This window comes from Hyaena hyaena, unplaced genomic scaffold (genome assembly GCF_003009895.1).
Source record: "Hyaena hyaena isolate Hyena2069 unplaced genomic scaffold, ASM300989v1 scaffold_272, whole genome shotgun sequence".
Taxonomy (NCBI): Eukaryota; Metazoa; Chordata; class Mammalia; order Carnivora; family Hyaenidae; genus Hyaena; species Hyaena hyaena.
The window spans coordinates 586,849-599,918 of record NW_024080906.1 but is presented as its reverse complement, the minus strand read 5'-3'; the positions used below and the strand labels follow the sequence as shown (position 1 = coordinate 599,918).

Here is a 13,070-nt window from a genome sequence, read left to right as displayed (position 1 = left end):
CTTTTCTCTTTTATCTCCACTACCTCAGTTCTGGCTAGACAATCACAAAAAGTGTCCATATTGATCTAGCTGCCTCTGGTTTTGTCATCTTCAAGCTCAACCTTTATAGGATTACTAGAGAGATCTATTTAAGATGTCAATAACACTAAGTCAGGCTGCTACAGAACCTTTTTGCAACTTTCCATTATCTACAGAATAAATTACAAACCTTTTTATGATATATACTAGTCACCGATGATCTTGCCTATACCGGTTCATCTCATCATCCACTGCCTAGAACTTTGGGTTAGAACACAGAACTATTTGTAGTCCTTTGCACGTTTTGCAAATTTGTCTCTTTGGTCTTATGGTCCCATTTACCTGGAGACTTCTCTTCTCCTGCCTGGCTGTTCTCCCTGTTTCACCTGCCCCCACTGTCAGTTATTGACTGTTCATCTTCAGCTTAATTTCATTTTGTCCATGCCTTCTAGCATGAGTACTCCAGCACTGGCATTCCTGATTCCTGTTCAACTTTCCTGTGTCATGGTGAGTTAGATGTCCTTCAGCTATACTCCAAGGTACAACATGCTCTCTACAAGGTACAACGTGCTCTCTACATAATTGTCTTAATCCTGTGTTTATGTATCATAACTTCTTTTGCATTTCCAGTGGTACTTGGATTACCACTAATCACAAAATACAATTCAGTAAATATCTGTGGGTTGTTTGATTTTCAAGTAAGTTTATTTCAGTAAAGAAGCAAGATGAATGTTCTTAGTCTCTTGGCCCTTTTTTTCCTCATTCTTAAGCATTTTACTAAATATTTTTGAAATACTTATATTGAGAGGTTTATTTTCTATGTGGAAGAGGCAGTTTAAAAAACCTTAAATAAGCAAACCTGAAATATTCCAAATAATATATATCTTATTTCTTTTAAAGCCTACTTCCACCCTAAAATTAATAAATATTAGTCATAGAAAATGACTAGTCTTCTTTCTGACAATTATTTTAACTTCAAAAGAATTGAAAGAATATGCCTTTTTTTGAGACACTTGTTTTTATTCTTAATTGTACTGTCAACTCATTGTATGATCTTGGATAACTTGCTTAAAGTTTCTATTCTGTTAAATACTAATTCTTCTAATAATTATTAAAATTAACAAAATGCCTAACTTACAAATTCGGCTATTGGGGCTATTTTAAAATAGCATATCATGGTTAATATATATAATATCCATGTGATCTTTAATGCTATACTATTTATTAAATATTTAACCATTTGCTAAGCACTGCTCTTGAAGCCCTTATGTATGATAACACATTTAGTCTCATCACAGCCAATAAAGTATTATTATCTTTATTTTACACATGAACTAACTCAGATATGCGGTCATCAATTTACTTGGCCAAACACACCTCATATGAACTAATTGGGTCCCACCCCACCAAATTAATTTGTTGATGCTTTAACCTCAGTATAACTGTATTTGGAGATAGGGTTTTTAAGAAAATAAATAAGGCTAAATGAAGTCATAAGGGCAGGACTCTCATCTGATAAGACTATTATCTTTGGAATAAGAAGAAGAGACACTTTCTGTGCACACAGAAAGAAGGCCAGTGAGGACACAGCAAGAAGGCAGCCATCTATAAAGAGGAGAGAGAGAGAGAGCTCTCACCAGAAACCAACTCTGCTGGCAGTATGATTATATACTTCCAAACTCAGAACTATTAGAAAAGAGATTTCTGTTGTTTACCCCACCCACAATATCGTATGGTACCCTCCTATGGCAGCACTAGCAGGCTAATATAATATCTGGCTAGCAAATAGCAGTGGAATTAAACCTATATAGGATGGCTTCACAGAATATTCTCACCTATTTTACTGCCTTACAAAATTTCCTTGACACTTCAAGTTCAGTTAAAGAAAGTTTATAATGGTTATATGTAAATAATTTAGTTGATTTCTGTTTCAAATATATATTTTCCTCTCAATAATTATTTAATGTTTCCTGGAAAGCAATTTTGGACTATTTACTAAATTCTTTAAAAAACTAGTTCATGACCCCTATAGGAATGTGTGTATCCTATGATCTTACTTCTAAAATTAAATCTCTCATAAGTAGTCAAAAAGTTTGAAAAGAGTAACAGCAGATGCCCAGAAATACAAAAATAGAAAGGATTATAAGAGAATACTGTAAAAATCAAATTCTAACAAATTGCACAATATAGAAAAAATGGATACATTCTTAGAAACATATAATCTTTAAAAACCGAATCAGGAAGAAATAAAAAACCCAAACAGACCAACTACTAGTAATGAAATCGAATAATCAAAAACTCCCAACAAACAAAAGTCCAGGACCAGATGGATTCACAGGTGAATGCTATCAAACATTTAAGGAAGAGTTAATACCTATTCTTCTCAAATTACTGCACAAAATAGAAGAAAAACTTCCAGATATATTCTATAAAGTCGGAATTACCGTGATACCAAAATCAGACAGACACTACAAAATATGAAAGTAAAGGCCAGGATCCCTGATAAGCATAGATGTAAAAATCCTCAGTAAAATATTATCAAACTGCATTCATCAATTCATTAAAAATATATGATCAAGTGAGGTTTATTCTGGGGATAAAAGAATGATTCAATATTCACAAATCAATCAACATGATATACCACATCAACAAAATGAAGGATAAAAATCATATGATCATCTCAAGAGATGCAGAACAAATCATTTGAGAAAATTGAATATCCATTCATGATAAAATCTTTCAACAAACTATATTTAGAGGGAACATACCCGAACATAATAAAGGCCATCTATTAAAAACTTACAGCACTTTCAACAATAACCAAATCATGGAAAAAGCCTAAATGTCCATCAACTGACAAACGGATCAAGAAGATGTGGTTTTCCTGTACAATGGAATACTACATGGCAATGAGAAAGAATGAAATCTGGCCATGCGTATCAATGTGGATGGAACTCAAGGGTGTTATGCTAAGTGAAATAAGTCAGGCAGAGAAGGACAGATACCATATGTTTTCACTCATAGGTGGAACAGGAGAAACTTAACGCAGGACCATGGGAGAGGGGAAGGGGAAAAATAGGTGGGAGAGGGAGGGAGGCAAACCGTAAGAGACTCTTAAATACTGAGAACAAACTGATGGGTGTGGGGGAAAGGGGAGGGGGGGTGATGGGCATGGAGGAGGGCACTTGTTGGGATGAGCTCTGGTTTTTATATAGAAACCAACCTGACAGTAAACAAACAAACAAACAAAAAAAAAAGTTGCAATACTGTATTTAAGAACCATCCTAATTTTGTTAAATTAGCCACCTACATATACAAAGATATATGTGCCTACACATGTTAAAACTAACATGCATCTACTATGTATATATGTGTATGCATGTGCCCACATATTCATACATAGATACATGGTAAAAAGAATGATAGGAAATAGGCTAACAGTTGTTATCTCTGGTGGTTATTTATGGGTGAATTTCATTTTTCTTCTTTATATACTTCTTGTATTTCTCATTGAATATAAAGTAGCATACTTATATTATTTATCTCTAATTAGAAAAAAATCCTAAGTCATAGTATTTGAAAAAAAATATTAGCAAGTTCATTGGCTTTTCTGAGTAAATTTTGCATTCCTTTAATTAGACCATCCATTTATTGTCAAGCAGCATCAAGCTGCTCTAAATTCTTAAGTTCTGAAACACTCATTGTTCCTTATTAGTCCCAGTGACTGCTGTTTTTAAAACTAAACCAAAGAAAGCACTTCTGTGTTATTTTCTTCTTCAAACTGTGCAGACTACAGGTGGTAGAATCACTCAGTGTTAACTACTTGAAAGGTTCTCTGTTACCTGGAAATCCTAGCTGCCATGATGTTAAGGAGGACGAAGAGTGGCTTAAATAATGGATACCTATGAGGCCTGTTTTTTCCCTTTTTCTGAGTCTGATGGTATTAGCAACTTAATAGGTGAAATGCCCAATTATTTGAATATTTGGGCTAAATTCTGATATTTGGATTAATTATTTGGATCAAGTATCTGTGAAGAAGAACAAATATGTTGCATTTAAGAATTTAATACTATTTTCATGATTCAAAACTCTAGAAAAGCAGTTGTATACAGCTTTCTAAATGTGTTCTTTTTAGCAATATCTCACTCCTTGGTTCTTCTGTATGGTGTGTATATAGGCAAGTATATAGCTTCTTAAAAATTTTTTTGTAGTTCTATCTAATACTATTTAAAGAAACTTCCCTTTTGCTTCTGCCCATCTCCAGCATTCTAAATTCACAAGCTTAATGCTATTTTAATATAGTTTTAAAAATTCTAGAGCACTATAAAAAGAGAGTAGGAAGAAAAAAATAAAAATAGAATAATATAAAGAAATGGGGAAGGAAATGAAAATAGGTTGGAGAGAAAATAGGGTGTGGGTGTGGTATGTGTAAGAGTAATCTCTAAGAATCTAAGTCTAAAATTACATGGTTCAATGTAATATGCATAGGTGATTGGAAATATCATATATTTTGCAGTAACCAGAATAATTAAGTATAAATATGGAATCAATTTTTCTCTCTTCTTTTTCCTTCCAGTAGTTGCCATATCTGTTGAGTTTATGTTGGAAGACAAAGAAAATGAGAGAAAAATCTATTCACATTCTAATACTCTTTGTTTCTAAATCTTCTAATGATGACTCTTATAATTAAGTAAAAAATAAAATCCAAGAGATCATCTAACCATTTCACAGCTCAGTTATATAAATGGATTTTCTTCCTAAATTAAGACACATTCAAGAAAAGCATAATGTGTCAAATCTCTTCATGACAAACTCAGGTTAACCGTGTGGTTTTGAGTTTTTTGGAAACTTATAAAAATAAATGTATTGCTACAGATCACATTATCAAAATTGGAAAAATCAACCATTAAGGAGTTATCTCTTTGAAGTGAATTTTAGGTAAAAACATGTGATTAAAATAGAAAGGGATAGGAGAGTCTATGCTGACCCTGTTTGTACTTTATTTCTTCAAATTTCTTTCATTCAGTCATTCAGTATATTTACTTGAGCTAGTAATTAATCACCTTTTATTCTATATTTTGCTCACTACATTACATTTTAAAATGGACTTTACTTCATTATTTCAAATATTTGAGGTAGGATATGCTACTTGGAAAGAGGATTGAAGAATGGTAACTGGATAAAGCATTTGTTAACTTATCAAATACAGCTCAGCCAGTATACGGTGAAAACAGTATACAACAAAATGTTTCAATCAATGAAAGTGACTTAGACTAGTAGAGGTTGGAGAAAAAGCACATATGAAATTATTGTATAAAAATTCTATAATCAAATCTAACATTTTTTTTTTCCTGTGGAATATCTGTTAAGGGATATGTATGCCATATGGAATTAGTCTTTACAATGGGAATTTTAAGGAGATTCTAACAGGAACACAAGCAGGAAGGTAACAGAAATTTCTAGGGACTTGGAACTAATAACAGTACCTTGTGTTTATAAAATGTGTACTTTACAAAATGAGTTCACACTCATGTTCTCAGCAAACACTATGAGATTGGCAATAAGAAAGCTAAACCAGAGATTCTAATTAGGGTGAGCAGCATGGGGTAACTCAGTGGCTTTTAAATTGTATTCTAGATCAGTGCTTCTCAAGTTTATTATGTACACATACCCCCTGGGGATCTCCTCACATGGTAGATTCCATTCAGTTAGCGTGGCGTGGGCCTGATATTCTGCTCTGCTATCACACTTCCAGGAGATACTGATGACCACTTTGAGGAGGGGCTTTGAAAGTTCTAGGACTGAGTTACTGCTTTGGGGCAGGGATGGAAGAGGTCCAATGGAAGTCCTTAAGGCTTTGGCCTCACTTTGATTTGGTCATATATTGAAGTTGCACATTGGATTTTATTTGAAGAACATTTTGTTACTAATTTTTTTTTCTTACTCACTGGTTTCAAAGTATTAGAGGAAAAACCCGAGTTTACATCATGACTCCAGCATAATTTACATTATGTATCTTCCGTCTCACAGGATGTGTTGTATAAAGTAAATGAAATCAAAGACAAAAGTCTCCAAGTTAACTGCCAAGACTATAAAACTGTAAAACTGCTAGTAAGTGGTAGAATCACAGGTTGGATCCAGATCTTCCAGGTTCGGGATCCTTCTCAATATGTCACATGTTTATGCAAATGTTTCTAGAGATCAGAAAACAAATACGGCCTTTCTGTTCATGGTGAATAAAGGTGGAATCATTGGTTTTGCCAGAGGATTCTAACTAAAAAAACTGGAGAGTAATAGCACATACTGTGTGATGGGAGCGGAGAAAATATTTCTCGCTCTTCATGGATGATTCTTGAGTATCTTGGAGAATTCAGGGTCAACAAATCATAGAATTTAGAATTAGAAGGCATCTGGAAGATTTTTCTAGTTTGAACATATTGTTGAGGTCACAGAAGCTAAGTAACTAGTTCCAAGGTCACCCAAATAGTTAGTATAAAAGTTTGGACTAGGCTTTGGATCTCCTGAGCGTTATATGGATATTTTTGTACTTCTTTTTAGTCCTGTAACAAACCTGTTACTAGTGCTGATAATGTGAAGCCTGTGGACGGTTTCATACATTTTGCTTCTTCCATCACCCCTTCCCAGCTTCAGCTTTCCTCCTCGTTCCATCCTTTCACGATGATGATATAAATAGAAGCAGAGCAGCAGATAGTGAAACCAACAGAAGCCAGAGAATATACACTGGGGAACTGAGCATTGACCAGATTACAGAGGTCCTATTTCTTCTGCACGATAGAAATCACCACCATCATGCAAGCTTTGGATTCCTGAGGGCTAGTGCACCCTGGTACAAACACCCTTCCCTGGGATACTGGTTAAAGGGTAGACTTTTATGATGCAGTAATGTGAAGCCATAGTTAAAATAAGAGATGACCTTGAAGGAGACTTCATGAATGCAATCAAAAATTTTTTCTTTCAAATCCGGTAACAAAAGTACTTATTAATAATACTAGTTTAGCAGACTAGTCAGTATTTATTGATAACTTAGTACATGGTAGACTATTGTGTTTTATGTATCTTATATCTTTTATTTCTCAAGTGGATTCAGTTTCAAGCCTGTGTGTTACTAGAGTGATAGCAAAAAGAGATAAAAACGACAGCCCACAACGAAGCTTCTACCAGATTGATTTTGTGTTGAATTTGCAGTTGTTTGACTTAATACACCAAACCGTCTGGTTTCTTGAGCATCCTATGGGCACACATCTTGGCCAGGTCACTTCAGACCTCTCACTTTTTACTCGATCTTGTAATGTAGAGCCTGCAAATGAATCTGAGGCTTACCTTTTCTCTTTAAGAAACACAGAACCATTTAAAACATGCCACTATTTTCGGTTTCTATTCTTTTTCCATCTCACATCAGGAACAATGAGTATAAACCAAGAAATCTTATTTTAGGCTTTCTAATTCTTAATCCAGTATTTTTGACATAAACGGTTGATATGGCCTAGATTTTATTGTTATTATCATTCAATTTTTTAAATTAAGTTCTTTTTTGATTATAGCATAGTTAACATACCTATACATTAACATACATAAACTAATACATTATATTAGTTTCAGGTGTAATGATTCAACAATTCTATACATTACTCAGTATGGAGAGTCCTCAGAAAGTTAAAAATAGAACTGCCTTACAATCCAGTAATTGCACTACTGGGTATTTACCCTCCAAATATGAAAATATTCATTTAAATGGATATATGCACTTCTATGTTTATTGCAGCATTATTTACAATAGCCAACTTATGAATGCAGCCCAAGTGTCCTTTGACAGATGGCTGGATAAAGAAGATGTGGTGGAGGCACCTGGGTGGCTCAGTCGGTTAAGCCTCCGGCTTCAGCTCAGGTCATGATCTCACGGTTGGTGGGTTTGAGCCCCATGTCAGGCTCTGTGCTGACCACTCAGAGCCTGGAGCCTGCTTTGGATTCTGTGTCTCCTTCTCTGCCCCTCCTCCACTCATTTTCTGTCTCTCTCAAAAATATTTTTAAAAACTTAAAGAAAAGGAGATGTGGTGTACGTATTGTCATTGCAGTTTAATTTTTTTACAAGAGCATCAAGTTTCACTTTAAGGTATAGAAATAATTACTTTTTCAGATATACCATTAAGTCTGACCCCTCCTTTTTTTATTTTCCTATAGTTGACACACAATGTTACATTAGGTTCAGGTGTACAGATTAGGGATTTGACAAGTTTTCACATAAGCTATGTTCACCACAAGTATGGATAGCTACCATCTGTCCCATCTTGTCACTATTATGATATTATTGACTGTATTTCTTATACTTTGTTTTTTGTTTCCATGACTTATTCATTCCATAACTGGAGGTCTGTATCTCCCTCTCACCTTCACCCATTTTGCCCAACCTCCCTCCCCTCTGGCGACCATCAATCTGTACTCTGTATTAGAGCTGATTCTGCTTTTTATTTATTTAATCACTTTTATAAAGATTCCATTTATGAGTGGAATCATATGTTACATATCTTTCTCAATCTGACTTATTTCACTTAGCATGATACCCTCTAGGTCCATCCATGTTGTCTAAAATGACATGATCTCATTTCTTTTATGCCTGTGTAATATTCCTGTGTGTGTGTGTGTGTGTGTGTGTGTGTGTGTGTGTGTGTACGCGTTTAAGGTTTTACCCAGGTTTTCTTTTCCCTGGGTAAATACCCAATAGTGGAATTATTGGATCGTATGTTATCTCTAACCTTTTGAGGAACCTCCAGACTGTTCTCCATAGTGGCTAAACAAATTTACATTCCTACCAGCAATGCATGAGGTTTCCTTTTCTCCACTTCCTCACCAATAGTTACTATTTCTTGTCTTCTTGATTTTAGCCATTCTAACAGGTGTGAAGTGACATCTCATCATGGTTTGGATTTCCTGATGATGAGTGATGCTAAGCATCTTTTCATGTCTGTTGGCCATATATCTGCCTTCTTTGGAAAAAAATGCCTATTCAGGTCCTCTGCTTATTTTTTAATTGGATTGTTTGGGTGTTTTTTATTTTTTGCTAATACATTGTATGAGTTCTTTATATTTTTTGAATATTAATCCCTTATCAGGTGTATCATTTGAAAATATCTTCTTCCATTCAGTAGGTTGTCTTTTTTAAAAAAAATTTTTTTTATTTATTTCTAGGAGAGAGAGAGAGACAGCATGAGCAGGGGAGGGTCAGAGAGAGAGGGAGTCACAGACTGAAACAGGCTCCAGGCTCCGAGCTGGCAGTCAGCACAGAGCCCGACGCGGGGCTCGAACCCACGAACCGCGAGATCATGACCCAAGCGAAAGTCAGACGCTTAACCGACTAAGCCACCCAGGTGCCCCAGGTTGTCTTTTTTTTTAATCTAGCTAGATCTGATTGTGTTTCTACTCACTAAACTTCTGAAACCAAATGTGAGGTTTTTTTCCTTCCACCCAATAACCAGTTCTCCAATTTTCTCTATATGATTTGAATATCCCAGAATTCAATCCAATTCTGTCACTAACTACTTGGAATTGGCACCTATCCCACAGGTCAAGAGCTCAGTTCCACAAGATTATCCCATTTCAGATGCCGGTGGTAAGTCTCAGGCTTCCATCTGTACTGCTGACCAACCAGTTATAAATTCAGGGGATTTTCACAACTCCCTCCTCAGGTTTGATAATTTGCTAGAAGGGCTCACAGAACACAGGAAAAAATACTATCATTAGTTTATTACAGAAGATATAACTCAGCAACAACCAAATGGGATATATAGGGCAACGTAGAAGAGAAAAGGCACAGAACTTCCATGTCCTCTTCATGTATACCACCCTCCTAGCACTTTAATGTGTTCATCAACCTGGAAGCCCTTTGAACCCAATTGTTTACAGGTTTTTAAAGGTTTACAGGTTTTTAAAGGCTCCATTATGTAGGTATGATTGACTAAATCATTGGCCATTAGGTGATGAACTCAGTCTCCATGTCCATGGGTGGGACTGAGAAGTTCAAGTCTCTAATCACATGCTTGGTATTTCTGGCAACCAACCCCCATACTGAATCTGTGCAGGGGCATACAAAGAGTCACTTTTTAGCATAAACTCAGATGTGCTTGAAAGGAGATTTTTTTATGAATTACAAAAGATATTCCTGTTATCCCTATCATTGAGGAAATTCCAAAGATTTTAGAAAATCTGTATCAGCAACTGGAGACAAAGACCAAATATGTATTTCTTATCACACTAGATCTTTTAAGTTTCTAAGGTCAAGGATCACTGCACAATTTTTTTTATTAAATTTTATTTCACAAACACTTACATACACAGAAAAAGTATAAAGGAAGATAAAGCGAATGCATGTAGCCACCACACAGCTTAACAAGTAAAATATTATCTGTATATTTGAAATCCTCTGTGTTTTTTCTTCTGATCACATCCCACTTCTTTTTTGCCTCTTCAGGAGGTCACTGATGTTTACGTTACAGTGAAGCTCCAAAGCATCAACTACATATACCCCTAGGCAATATATAATAATATTCTCTTGTGTGTTTTAAGAGCTTATATAACTAATCTCATACCAATGTGTTCTTTGTTAACTTGCCTTTTCCCTTAACATTTATGTTCATGAAAATCCTCCACATTGATAGGTGTAGCTGTATTTTATTCCTTTTCTGTTATATAGTATATTGCTGTTTGAACACACCACAACTTATTCATTCCTTTATTTGTGGATATTTAGTTCTTTTTCTAACTTTCTCTTCTTTTAAGTCTTTATATACCATAATTTATTATGAATAAAAGGTAATAAGTAAATTCACTATATGATTTTTATTTCAAGTTATATTATTATTATATTGCCATCTTGTATGGAAAGCAGTTCATCTCATTTAGTTAACTGTGTTTTTCAGTTTCAATATGTCTTTCATAGTGAGGTGTGTTATAATCCCCAACTCATCAACCTTCCCCTGTATTTTCTTGTAGTCAAATTCCTAGCTGAAATCACAAACAGAAAGGGTGAGAGCTAACATTGAGGTGAAATTTTTAGAGCTTTATAGTAAATTAAAGGTCCAAAGAAAGTTCTATTAGGAATTTAATGATTGTGCTTAACTTGCAGTGAAACATGGCTACTGAATGTCATGTCTCAGCACACAAACACTACTATTTTGCAGTCTGTCTGCATTACTTTCTAGATGGGACTTAACTTGTATTTATATTTGAGTTATTTATAAATGAATCACAACTTGTGTGGCTTGTTTTCTATAAGGAACACTTCCAGAATTGCTTTAAAGACAGAAATTGGCTTATGGCTGTTATCACTCATTGCTCCAGAAGACAAGGCTTCCCGTGGATGCTGAAGGGCAAGAAAGGCTTGCTGCCACTCCAGTGTGCTGTACATGGGTGTATACTTTGCTTTTATGGCAAAAGTGGCATGATTTAACCTACTGGGCAATCCACCCAATTGGCTTAGATCTGTTAGAGTCTCTCAGTACTGAGTACAGACTGTGTGGAGAATACAAACGTGCCAAAAAAAAAATAAAATAAAAATAAAGCTTCATCAATGACTAGTTTCCCCCCTTCCCTGTATTTCTAAGTTGTGCTGCAAATCAAAGAGACAAAAGTAGAAATTCAAATGCCTGCGTGACTTTTTGTTGTTTGGCATTTATCTCAGCAAATGAGTAGATGATGTCATATCACAAGAGAGGTGTGATGATAAGTGTGAGGACAAGTCATCCCTTAACAAGGGAAGATTAATGTGCTGTTCTAAAATGGAACTATTACATGTGCTGTTTACTCAAAAGGAGTATGAAAAGTGAACAAATGGAGCTGTCAGACAAAGTGCTGATGACATACAAAATATTGAAATAAACAGCTGATGATGCATGAAGCATTGAAAAACATGTTGATACCCCTGTTGCCTCCATTGCTCATTTATCTCCATGTGATTGTCCTCTTCTGAATGTGCTCTAGCTTTTGCTCTATTAATAGTCTTCCAGATTGGGTTCAGAGTGACAAGGAGTCAAGGAGTTAGGCAACCTTCCATTGACTATAAGTTAGGAGTTAAAAAATTAAGAGAACTAAAAAAAAAAAAATCAGTTTTCACAGTTCACCAGGAATTATTTTTGACTGAAAATTAATTAAATCAGTCATCATGATTATGGAAGTGACTGGCTAGCTACTCAGAAATCTGTTCCTTTTTCTATATACACACCATGAATGCATCACTCAGCATTCTTTGCAGTTGAGTTGGGGCCATGTGCCTAGTTTAGACAAAGATGATGTGCATGTAAGTATTGAAAGTCAACTCCAGACTTAGCTCCTAAAAATCTCCTGCAAGAGCCTTCATTTGTTTGCTCTGTGTGTCTGGAAGTGAAAGACTCAAAAATGGCAAAGCCACATAATGGCAAAAACTCAGATCCATGAGTCATCACTTGAAGAAGAGACAGCCATGAAAGCTGCCCAATGCGTAAGAACTTTCTATGCTCAAGAAAGAAAACTTTATATTGTCAACAATGAAATGTGGGTGTTTGTTCAAGCAACTAGCATTTCTTTTTCTTTTTTTAATTTTTTAATGTTTTTTATTTATCTCTGAGGAAGAGAGAGAAAGAGAGACAGCGTGAGCAGGGAAGGGTCAGATAGAGAGGGAGACACAGAATCCGAAGCAGGCTCCAGGCTGTGAGCTAGCGGTCAGCACAGAGCCCAAAGGGGGGCTCGAACCCACTAACCGTGAGATCATGACCTGAGCCAAGGTCTGACGCTTAACCGACCGACTGAGCCACCCAGGCGCCCCGCAACTAGCATTTCGATCATAATATTGTAAACACATAATCTTCATTAAAATTAACATTATTTGTTTTAGATTAGTTATATGATATACTAGCTTTGAGATTTCTTCTTTAGTTAATATAACTTTCACTGGATCTTCCTTCCTACAACTGAATTGAAACAACAGTTTATGAGGAACAGACAATGGATTTCACTTACAAAAAGGAGATTTTATCACTCACTTGAGTTTTGATTTCTGTTTCTCA

General features: G+C 35.4%; 1 long non-coding RNA gene across 1 annotated transcript in view; it reads left to right on the top strand.

Annotated features, from left to right (window-relative positions):
- The first annotated feature begins 470 nt into the window (after positions 1-470).
- The window catches only part of LOC120241002, a 64,380-nt gene continuing 51,780 nt past the window's right edge, over positions 471-13,070 (top strand). Inside the window, exon 1 of the long non-coding RNA XR_005530805.1 lies at positions 471-525. This is a non-coding gene — a long non-coding RNA (uncharacterized LOC120241002). The remainder of the gene's footprint in view (positions 526-13,070) is intronic.